Here is a 12,731-nt window from a genome sequence, read left to right as displayed (position 1 = left end):
CTTGAGCTCAGGAGTTTGAGGCTGCAGTGAGCTAGGTTTGCGCCATTACACTCCAGGTTGGGCAACAGAGTGATACTTTGTCTCTAAAAAAATAAATAAATAATATAGAAATCTTACAAAACAATAGAAAGACACAAATTCAGTAATAAAATAGGTAAAATACCTGAACAGGCACTTTACAAAAGAAGACACCCAGGTAGTCTCCGCTGCCCGCCAGCGGAGACGAAGCTCCTGAGTCGCGGGGCAGCTTTTGTTGGGTCGGCGGCGTCAGGTATCCGCCGCCGCATGTGGTCGGAGTCGTCCTGCCCCTGGTGCGCCCCAGCGGCAGGCAGAGCTCACGCTCCTGCCCCCCCGCCCCCCCCGGTTGGTCCGGGGTCTGGGCACCGCGTCGACGGCGGCTCCGCAGGACGCTCAGACCCGGCCGCAGCCCATTCCCTGAGCGGACTGCATTATGAGGCATCTGCCTTCCTTCTACCCGGGCCAAGCGATGCGGGGCTTCGGCCGCGGCTCCAAGCAGCTGGGCATGCCCACAGCTAATTTTCCTGAGCAAGTGATAGATAATCTTCCAGCTGACATATCCACTGGCATTTACTATGGTTGGGCCAGTGTTGGAAGTGGAGATGTCCATAAGATGGTGGTGGGCATAGGATGGAACCCATATTACAAGAATACCAAGAAGTCTATGGAAACACATATCATGCATACCTTCAAAGAGGACTTCTATGGGGAAATCCTCAATGTTGCCATTATTGACTACCTGAGACCAGAAAAGAACTTTGATTCTTTAGAGTCACTTATTTCAGCAATTCAAGGTGACACTGAAGAAGCTAAGAAATGACTAGATTTACCAGAACACTTGAAAATCAAAGAAGACAATTTCTTCCAGGTTTCTAAAAGCAAAATAATGAATGGCCACTGATGAAAAATCGTATTATTTATTCATTCACTGTTTTCTAGTGTTTCTGTGTTTATTACTGTCCAGCCTCATCTTGGTTATATACTAAAAATCAAACACTTTGCTACAGTTGTGAATTAGTTTAAAAAGTATAATGTAGTTACCATACCATGCTTCAACTGTTAAATTAAGCCCATTATGTCATAGCACTAAAAAGATTCAGTTAAAAATCAAGATTTAAAATATATATATTGATTAAAATGTACCACTAGAAAGGTATTACATGTGTATAAGTATGGGTAAAAAGGCAAGTCACTAGTTTGAGATAAAAACTAAAATTATCATGGTAAAATACCAGCATGTATGTTCTTGTATAGTGTGTACTTCTAAACAGAGGCTTATAAAAGTAAATGCATTAAGGCCAAGTGTAGTGGCTCACACTTGTAATCCCAGCACTTTGGGAGGCCGAGGTGGGAGGATTGCTTGAGCTGATGAGTTCAAGACCAGTCTGGGCAACATAGCAAGACCCCATTTCTATAAATTAAAAAAAAAAGGAAATGCATTAAATAGAAGGTTGATAGTTTATCATAAACCTGAGGGGAAGAAACTCAGGCTTCGTATTTTTGATATTTTGTGCATTAATACATTACAAACATGAAGATGTTTGTAAAATTTTGTTGTAGTCATTTTCTTTGCAGTCACATCATTGTACCACCTTCATTATTGTATAGAGCTGCTTCAGTTCTGAGTCCTCTGGACTTCCCTTGCCTATCTGCTTTTTGTTGTTATTGAAGACAGCAAAATAAGCATTTTCAAATCTATATGTCTCCTTTTTGTTGGATAATGTTTCTTCTTTTTAAAGGTAAATATTCTTGTTATTCAACATTTTTCTTTGGTTCTTTTTTCCTTTTTGAGGAAAAACAAAACAACAGACTTCATCCTTAGGTTTTCTCAAGACTTAAGTGAACACATTTACACGTATCAATTGCTTAAAGAACACAAAATGTTTCTCCTCCCAGCAAAACTATTTAAGAGCCAATTAAACTATGAAATAGAGAATTATTTTTAATATTTAAGGTCTTGGAAATTAATTATATTCCAAGGCAAATCTAAACGGGTGTAGTTGTATATGCACAATGTAATTTAATGCTAGTCTAAAGAGTACTTACAGCTTGAGGGAAAAGCATAAAGTTTTAGTTAAACAGCCTTCATACTGTGGATTTTTCCTCCTACTAACTAATATGTAGGAAATTAAGATTACAGATTGCTAGATCACACCACTGCACTCCAGCCTGGGCGACAGAGCAAGACTCCATCTCAAAAAAAAAAAAAAAAAAAAAAAAAAATTACAGATTGCTTTGGGCCCCCTCAAACAGTACATTGCATCATTGTTCACTGTAGCAACAGATTTGGTGGTGATGGGGGGATAGAGGTAGAAGCAGATAGAAGGTAATTTTAAAGTTAATTTATTATGAATCACTTTCCCCTAATCTGCATAAATGAATTAGAACTGATTTTAATAAAAATGCTTTGTTTTGTATAAAAAGTATTCAGAAAAACATCTAAAGCTGTTGGAGAAGAGGGACTGATATAAATACAGTTGGATTTTGTTTTGCTTACTTTTTAGAAATCTTATACTTGAAAGAAGCCTCAATTATCAGTGGCTTTACGAAGTAAAGTTAAAAACAAACATGGGAAATATAAAAATATTTGTGTTTTGTCTGGCTAGCTTGCTGTTAAATGCTCTCTTTAGGTGTGTGAATATGTTATTTTCCCTTTACATCTTGTGAAATAGCCATTGCTTTTGAGAATCAAATAGTGTGTTGTTTAGGGGTTGTGTCTATATTTTTCAAAAACTTTTATATTATGTATTATAAGAAGTTACAGTAGTACCATTTTGATTAGTTTGAATGTTTTCAGACCTTGAAATAAATTTTGACTAAGTGATAAAAAAAAAAAAAAAGATATCCATATGGTCAATAAGCCTATGAAGAGATGCTCACCATCATTAATCATCAGGAAAATGCAAACTAAAATGACATTGTGATATTACTATACATCCAACATAATGGTTAAATTAGACAGACAAAATCAAGTGCCGATGAAGATATAGAGCTATTGAGACTGTCAAACATTGCTGGTGGTGATGTAAATAAACATATAATCACTTTGGCAGTTTTTACAAAAGCCAAACATACATCTCATTCTATGACCAAGAAATTCCACTCCTGCATATGAACTCAACCAAAATGAGTGCTTATGTTCTATGAAAGATATGTACAAGACTGTTCATATCCATTTGGTTCATAATTCAAAAACTGGAAACTCAAATGTTTTTATACTCTAGAATGAATAAACCAATTGTAGTAAATTGACACAATGGAATTAGTACATAGCAGCTAAAAAAAAAAAAGAAACTACTAGAATGTGCAATGACATGGACAAATCTCAAGAAAATAATGTTGGCTGGGTGCGGTGACTCACGCCTGTAATTCCAGCACTTTGGGAGGCCAAGGCAGGCGGATCACCTGAGGTCAGGAGTTCGAGACCAGCCTGCCCAACATGGCGAAACCCCATCTCTACTAAAAATACAAAAAATTAGCCAGGCGTGGTGGTACATGCCTGTAATCCCAGCTACTCGAGAGGCTGAGGCAGGAGAATTGCTTGAACCTGGGAGGCAGAGGTTGCAGTGAGCCAAGATCGCACCACTGCACTCTAGTCTGGGCAACAGTTGAGTGAGACTGTCTCAAAAAAAAAAAAAAAAAGAAAATAATGTTGAGCAAAAGTCAAATACATAAGTACATAGTTTGATTTCATTTAAATGAAGTTTTAAAACAGGCAATAAACCTATGGTGATAGAGGTTAAAACGGTGGTTACCTTCGAGGGTATCAAGTGGGAAGGGGCATGAAGTCTTCTGAGGTACTGGAAATGGTTCTACATCTTGATCTGGGTGGTAGTAGCTAAATGATTGTGTGTGTGTATGTGTGTGAGAGAGAAAGAGATGGGTGTGTGTGAGGGAGACAGAGAGAGAGAGAATTAAGTGAGCTACGCTTGAGATCTGTGAACTTTTACTGTAGAAAAGAAAAAAATATTTATTAGCTAAGCACAGTGGCACATGCCTGTAGTCCCAGTTACTTGGGAGGCTGAGGCAGGAGGATTGCTTAAGCCCAAGAGTGCAAGACCAGCCTGGACAATATAACAAGACCTCATCTCAAAAAAAAAAATAAGAAAAATATTTAAAAAGACAATATCAATTTAAAAAGAAAAAAAAAAAAAGGTCAATGGTCCCATTGAACACTTCAAGAAAAATGTATGTTATCCCAGTATTCAAATTAGATAAGTAAAATAACTGCTTCTCTCTCAAATTGATAGTTGCAGGAAAGACTGCTATTGCCCATTAAATCTTCCTCTAAAAAGATTATTTTGCTTTTGTTTTGCTTAGATGTTTTTGCTTTGGATGTGGTATTCAAGTATAATAAAGCAGAAGAGAGAACTTTCTTCCTACTCCCAGATATTAGTTTATGCCATACAGACATCATATATTTTTCAGAAGATTTGCTCTGACTCAATTCAGGATACTCTGTTTTTGGCAAATAATCTGAGTAAAAATGCCATTCCTCACTCTGTGAGTGTGTGTATATTTATACAGTTTTTAATTTCCCTGGGAGTACTCATACTCAGTTTGAACAGCATGCCTTTGAATAGCCAATCTAGTCACAATGGCTAATTGACAGGAAAAGCCTTGAAGTACTCAAAGGGATCACTGATCCTTTTATTTCGCGATGAGCAAAGAGATCCTTAGAGCTAATTAAATTGTGATCCTAATATTCTTCCCTTTCATTATTAGCAGTATTTGGCCTTGATTTTTTTCCTGGAGCATGTGTACTCAATTTTTTTTTTTTTTTTTTTTGAGATGGAGTCTCGCTCTGTCACCCAGGCTGGAGTGCAGTGGCCAGATCTCAGCTCACTGCAAGCTCCGCCTCCTGGGTTTACGCCATTCTCCTGCCTCAGCCTCCGGAGTAGCTGGGACTACAGGCGTCCGCCACCTCGCCCCGCTAGTTTTTTGTATTTTTTAGTAGAGACGGGGTTTCACTGTGTTAGCCAGGATGGTCTCAATCTCCTGACCTTGTGATCCGCCCATCTAGGCCTCCCAAAGTGCTGGGATTACAGGCTTGAGCCACCGCGCCCGGCCTGGAAACACATGTTTTACAAAACAAAAGTGGTCATTATTCTCTGCTTCAATAAGAGTGTATTTTATCTTTTATCATTAAAAGAAGAATCAGTATTTTTACCAGGAGTTTTCAAATACATTTTTCTTTGAAGAAAGTTCTGGTGTGTTTCAATTGTTCTAAACTAAGATTAAGCTCAGGGCAATAATTCAAAACGTTTAAATTATATATAGTGATTAGTTTTAATTTTCACTGTGGGAAAGTGGTCATTGGAGACAACATTAATTTGGTAATGTTAAAGCATTAAGTGGAGAGTAACATTTCAATTTTCCTCACCCTGGTGTGATTTATTACATTATAGCCCATACTTGCAGTATCTATATTATCTCCTTCAAGGTATTAGATCTTATGATACTACTAATCTTAAAAAGGAGGTATTTTTCTTAAGAGAGTACCAGGCACTGGGTGTGGTGCTCACATCTGTAATCCCAGCAGTGGGGGCGGGGGGGGGGGGGGGATCACCTGAGGTCAGGAGTTCGAGACCAGCCTGGCTAACATAGGGAAACCCCGTCTCTACTAAAAATACAAAAATTAGCTGAGTATGATGGCACGTGCCTGTAATCCCACCTACTTGGGAGGCTGAGGCAGGAGAATCACTCAAGCCTAGGAGGTGGAAATTGCAGTGACCCAAGATTGCACCACTGCACTCCAGCCTGGGAGACAGAGTGAGACTCCATCTCAAAAAATAAAATAAAGAGGCCGGGTGCGGTGGCTCATGCCTGTAATCCCAGCACTTTGGGAGGCCGAGGCGGGCGGATCAGGAGGTCAAGAGTTTGAGACGAGCCTGGCCAACATGGTGAAACCCCGTCTCTACTAAAATACAAAAATTAGCCGGGTGTGGTGGGGGGGCACCTGTAATCCTACTCAGGAGGTTGAGGCAGAAGAATCACTTGAACCCGGGAGGCGGAGGTTGCAGTGAGCCGAGATCGCACCACTGCACTCCAGCCTGGGTGACGGAGCAAGACTCCGTCTCAAAAAAAAAAAAAAAAAAAAAAAAAAGTACAAGGAGCAGCTTGCAATACCATATGATTTTATTCTCAAAATGGTATAATGAAAAAAACCCATAGAATCTGGTGTTAGTAGATCTGAAAGGTAGACCTGACTCCATTATGAATGACTTTGTGTGAATTATTCAATCTTTCAGAGCTTATAGTTTCTTCAACTGTAAAATAAGACTATTATAATAATGCCTGCCACACTGAAGAATCTGGATGAAAAGCATCCACACAATATCTTAGAATGTGAACTGGATATAATGTATGACAATATTTTTTTTTAGACAGGGTCTCACTCTGTCACCCAGGCTGGAGTGCAGTGGTGTGATCATGGCTCACTGTAGCCTCAACTTCCCAGGCTCAAGCAATCCTCCCTCGTCAGTCTTCTGAGTAGCTGGGACTATAGGTGTGTGCCACCATACCCTGGTAATTTTTAAATTTTTTGTACAGATGGGGTTTCGCTGTGTTGCCTAGGCTGGTTTTGAACTCCTGGGCTCAAGTGATCCTCTCACCTCGGCCCCCGCAAAGTGTTGGGATTACACGCAAGAGCCACTACACCCAGCCTGATACTGTTTTTAAAATTCCAGTATAATTAGGCTGACAAAGGTTTAGGTTTGGGGTTTAAAAATCTAAAAATACTAAATAGTAAAAAATGCAGTATAAAGATTTTAATGATGGTCGTGGTAATCTAAGACTGACAGAACCAGTATTTTAATGGAAGAAAAGGTTACTTTTCAATTCCTAGAAATAAATATTTCATTACTGAGAGAATAAGTGTGTATCTGTTTGGGAAGGAGGGAGTGCACAGAAGGAAGAGATTATAGGTAAGCCTCTATATTCTATTTTTTATTTTTTATTGCTTTTTTTTTTATTTTTTTGAGACGGAGTCTTGCTCTGTCACCCAGGCTGGAGTACAGTGGCGCAATCTCGGCTCACTGCAACCTCTACCTCCCAGGTTCAAGTGATTCTCCTGCCTCAGCCTCCCAAGTAGCTGGGATTACAGGCGTACAACACCACGCCCGGCTAATTTTTGTATTTTTAGTAGAGATGGGGTTTCACCATGCCGGCCAGGCTGGTCTTGAACTCCTGACCTCAGGTGATCCGCCCACCTTGGCCTCCCAACATGCTGGAATTACAGGCGTGAGCCACTGCGCCCAGCCTGAGCCTCTATATTCTAATCCACTTGTTGTAGGGCCCTGATATGGGCACCCAAATATAGCTTTAAAATATAAGGAGAATGACAGACAATAGTATATATGAAATATTCTTATCAAAAGATAAAATCTACTCTAATTAAACCTGTAGGAAAAAAGGGACAAAGGGGCATGTTAAACAATATCATGAGAATAGAATGAGCAAACTCTAGAATGTAGGAAACTTAGGAAGACAAACACCCAGTTTCTTCAACAAATAAATTGCAAAAATAAAAAGGAACAAGGAGAACCTATAGATTAAATGAGGCATTAAAGACATATCAACCAAATGTAATCTGAGGACCATTTAAAATATCTGAATCAAACAAATGGTTATAAAAATACTTTGAGACAATCAGGGAAACATAAAATAGACATATATTAAAGCAGTATTGTTAATATTTTTAGACATAATTATATTAACAAGCTTTTTAAAAGAATTCTTGAGGCAATATCAGTGAAAACGGAAGAGTAACGGTCCCCCAAATTCAGTCCTCCGTAAAATTATTTTGAAGCCCAAACTCGTCAAAGTCAACATTTTCAGAACTCTGGGAATTAACCAAAGACTTGCAGCAAATGGGGAATGTATTTTAAAGAAAAACACCTGAATCTCTGTAAGAAAAGTGAGCTTTATGTCATTTTAACTTGTCCTAGTTCCATCTCCCACTCTCTAGCTCTGCAGTAGCCTTAAAAAATTACAGTCCACATTTATGAAGAAAACCAGCAGCCTGTCTGACACGTGAGGGAGCAGAAAGAGGTGGGAGCTTATTCAAAGCCTCATTCCTAAACAACTGTCATTATTATGTATGTCTGGTGGTTCCCTGGAAAATACCACTTGCTCTGAGATAACACAGTGCAAAAAGTCTTCTCCAGGGGGAGTATTTGCCAAAAACAAATACAGGGAAGTGATTTAGCTTTGCAGCTGCCTTAGGCTGTGAATAACAGTTAAGGTACACAATAGACTAATAAAAAAATCTTAAACAGAAAATTTGGGGAAGAATATATCTATAAGCACTTTGAAAACCTCCTACATTTTACAGAAAATCTAGAAGGGCATCAGCATGCATAGAACTGTACACATGCTCTGGAAAGACTCAAGAAGGCCCCACACTGTCATGTCTGGCTGACCTTGAGCCTTTACACAATCAGGAAGGACACAAAAAGGCAGAGTTGTTAATGGCCTGGTTGATTGTTGAAAGTACACCCCAACATGCACATGGAGTTCTTTGACAAGGACTAGGAGATTTGCTGGTTCTGGGCATTTAAGAAGCTCTCTGTCCAATCATGAACTAATCTCTAAAATAGCTGAGTAGAGAATTTAGTGGTCCCATATGACAAAGAATACAGACTAGTTCAGAGAAGTCACTAAAACAACCACCCACCCACATTAGTAAAAGCAAGTCAAAACAACAATAAACCTTGGTAAAGGGAGAGCATCTGATTTCCAAAGTTGCCACATTAGATTATTCAAAAGTCCAGTTTTCAACAAAAAATGATGAGTGATACAAATAAATAAGAAAGTATGGCTGGGCACGGTGACTCATGACTGTAATCTCAGCACTTTGGGAGGCAAAGGTGGGTAAATCACTTGAGGCCAGGAGTTTGTTAACAGCCAGCTCAACATGGTGAAACCCCACCTCTACTAAAAATATAAAAGTCAGGTGTGGTGGTGCATGCCTGTGGTCCCAGCTACTTGGGAGGCTGAAGTGGAAGGATCGTTTAAACCCAGGAGATTGAGGCTGTAGTGAGCCGAGATTGCACCACTGCACTCCAGCCTGGATAACAGAGTAAGACTCTGTCTCAAAAATTAATAATAAAATAAAATACAGTATAAATGTATTTTTTGTTTATAACACGTTTTCTCTCCTTATTTAAAAGACAACTGCATAAAACAAGAATTATAAATCTGTGTTAAAAGACACTCAATGTATATACATGTAACATGTGGTAACAACAGCATAAAGGAGGGTTAGGATGGAGCTACTAAAGAACAAAATCTTCATATACTATTGAAATCAAGCTACTGTTCATCCAAATTAGATTGTTATAAGTTAAAAATGCTAATTGTAATACTCAGGGAAATCACTAAAAAATTTTTAAAAACACAGTAAGTGAAATGACAAGGGAATTAGGATGCTACACTAGAAAATATCTATGTTCTATATGAGTTTTGTTTTTGTTTTTGTTTTGTTTTGTTTTTGAGACGGAGTCTCACTCTGTCACCCAGGCTGGAGTGCAGTGGTGCGATCTCGGCTCACTGCAACCTCAGCCTCCCAGGTCCTGGTTCAAGCAATTCTCATGCCTCAGTCTTCTGAGCAGCTGGGATTACAGGCACCACCACCACGCCCAGCTAATTTTTGTATTTTTAGTAGGGACAGGGGTTTCACCATGTTGGCCAGGCTGGTTTTCAACTCCTGACCTCAGGTGATCCACCCGCCTTAGCCTCCCAAAATGCTGGGATAACAGATGTGAGCCACCGCGGCTGGCGCTATATGAGATTTTAAAAGCATTATCCAACTATGTGTTGTCTATAACAAAAAAACTTTAGATCCAAAGATACAAATAGGTAGAAAGTAAGAGAATCATATATATATCGAGAGAGACTCTGTTGCCCAGGCTGGAGTGCAGTGGTGCAATCTTAGCTTACTGCAACCTCCGCCTCCCAGCTTCAAGTGATTCTCTGGCCTCAGCCTCCTGAGTAGCTGGGATTACAGGCACACACCACCATGCCTGGCTAATTTTTGCAATGTTAGTAAAGACGGGGTTTCACCATGTTGGCCAGGCTGGTCTCAAACTCCTGATCTCAAGTGATCTGCCCACCCCAGCCTCCCAAAGTGCTGGGATTACAGGCGTGAGCCACAGCCCCTGGCCAAAACAAAGATTTTTTATGCAAACTAACCAAAAGAGAGTTGGAGTGGCTATACTAATATCAGAGAAAACAAACTTTATGACAAAAGTTGTTACTAGAGACAACAAAAAAAAGGAGTGTGTGTATGGGTGAATCCATCAAGAAGATATAACATTTACAAATACATATGCATCTAACAATAGAGGTCCAAAATACAGGAAAAAATCCTGATAAAATGGAAGAGAGAATTATGATTCAACCACAAGAGCTGGATACTTCAATACCCCACTTCAAATAATGTGGGACTTGAACAACAAAATAAACCAGACAGAAATAACAAATATTTATGGAACACTCTATCCAACAGCAAAATACCAATTCTTCTCAAGTGCACATAAAACATTCTTCAAAATAGACAACATATTGTGACATAAAACAAGATGCAATAAATTTTAAAGGATTGAAGTCATACAAAGTATGTTTTTGGACAAGAATGGAATGAAATTAGATATAAAAGAAGAAAATTTGGAAAAGTTATAAATACGTGGAAATTAAACAACACACTCCTAAATAATCAATGAATCAAAGAATAAAAATAAAATTACAACAAATAAGAAAATGTTATGAGTTACATCAAAACTAAAACATAATAAAACTTTTGCAATGCATAATTTTTATAGCTACAAAATCCTGTATTAAAAAAGAAATATCTTAAATCAATAATATAGCCTTATACCCTAAGATACTAGAACAAGAAGAGCAAATTAAACCCAAAGCAAAAGAGAAAGCAAATAATAGAGATTAAAGCAGAAATAAATGGAATAGAGAATGAAAAATGATGGAGGAAAAAAACCAAAGGCTGGTTCTTTGAAAACGTCAACAACATTGATAAACATTTAGCTAGACTAAACAAGAAGAACAAAAAACACAAATAACTAAATTCAGGAATAAAACAGGGTACATTACTACCAACATTACAGAAATAAAAATGATTACTTAGGCATACTATGAACAATTATATGTCAGTAAATTAGATAACATAGCTAAAATGGAAAAATTCTGACTTACATCAGCAAGACAGCCACTAGAGTCAACCTGGCACTCATTCCCCTCACAAAAGGAAACAAAACAACTAATAAACAACTATATTTCAACAGGAGTGACTGAGAAAGTACACTGGAAAGCAACAGGGGAGAGCAAAATCCCAGTGGAGCATGGAAGCACAGAACAGCACCATAGAGAGGGAAGCAAGGCCCTCTCTACACTGTCTCCTCCACCAGAATTGCATCAAATACAGGGAGACGACTTCTTACAGGGAAAAAGTAAACTAGAGGCTCCCGCCTGTCCCCATTGTCACCACAGATGCCAGCAGTCCTTGCTATACATCTGACAAGGGATTAATATCTAGAATACTAAGAAACTTAACTCAAGAGCAAAAAAAATCAACAACCCAATTGAAAAATAGGCAAAAGACCTTAACAGGCATTTTTCAAAAGAAGACATGCAAATGGCCAACTTTGCTCAACATCACTAATTATCAAAGAAATGCAAATGAAAACCCCAACAAAATACCACTTCACTCCATTAGAATAGCTATTATCAAAAGACAAAACAAAATGATTGTTGGCAAGGATGTAGAGAAAGGAAAACACTTATATACTGTTGGTGGGATTGTAAATCAGTACAGCCATTATAGAAAATAGTATAGTGGTTCCTCAAAATATTAAAAATAGAACTGCCATATGATCCAGAAGTCCCACTACCGGGTATTATTCAAAAGAAATAAAAACAATATGTTGAAGAGATCTCTGCACTCCCATGTTTATTTATATTAGCCAAGAAATGGAGTCAACCTAACGTCCAGCAATGGATAAAGAAATGTGGTATATATATACAATGTGTGAATATAAATATATACACACACACACACAAATGTGGTGTATGTATATATGTAATACACACACACACACAAATGTGGTGTATGTATATATGTAATACACACACACACACAAATGTGGTGTATGTATATATGTAATACACACACACAATGGAATACTATCCAGCCATAAAAAAGAATGAAATCGTGTCATGTGCAGCAACATGGATGAGCCTTGAGGACATCATGTTAAGTGAAATAAGCCAGACACAGAAAGACGAATAACACCTGATCTCCCTCATATGTGGAATCCATTTTTTTTAAAGGCTGATATCAAACGGTGACTTCTATCTTGGGCCGGTCGGGCGGGGGTGGCGGGAACGGCCGCAGCTTGGGTTCCCAGCGCGCTGGGCCTCTGCGCCGCCCCCGCCTCCTCCCGCCGCGGGCAGCTGCCTCCCGGGGCGCCCTGCAGCGGTGGGGTCGGGGGATAGGGAAATTCAACCCGGCAGCCTTGTGCCAGAGACAAAAGCTGGCTGCCGGCCGCATTGTCTGACGGCGCTGCCTCCCGGCTTTTTGTTCTCGCCTCGCGCCTCGCCGCCACGCCCCTCCGCAGCTGTCGAGGCTCCTCTCGCTCCGGGTCGGCGCTCGCCCTCACTTTCCTCGCCCTCCGCCCCGGCCAGGCTCCGCGCCTGCC

General features: G+C 39.4%; 1 pseudogene across 1 annotated transcript; it reads left to right on the top strand.

The window, feature by feature from the left end:
• Positions 1–451: 451 nt before the first annotated feature.
• On the top strand, positions 452–1,712 carry LOC112615872 (annotated as a pseudogene). The gene has a single exon (XR_003117494.1). The product of XR_003117494.1 is annotated as a riboflavin kinase pseudogene (transcript).
• Positions 1,713–12,731: the final 11,019 nt, after the last annotated feature.

The sequence above is a fragment of the Theropithecus gelada genome, chromosome X (assembly GCF_003255815.1).
Source record: "Theropithecus gelada isolate Dixy chromosome X, Tgel_1.0, whole genome shotgun sequence".
NCBI classification, from domain to species: Eukaryota; Metazoa; Chordata; class Mammalia; order Primates; family Cercopithecidae; genus Theropithecus; species Theropithecus gelada.
The sequence above is the reverse complement of the archived record's forward strand: the minus strand, read 5'-3'. Positions and strand labels throughout refer to the sequence as shown.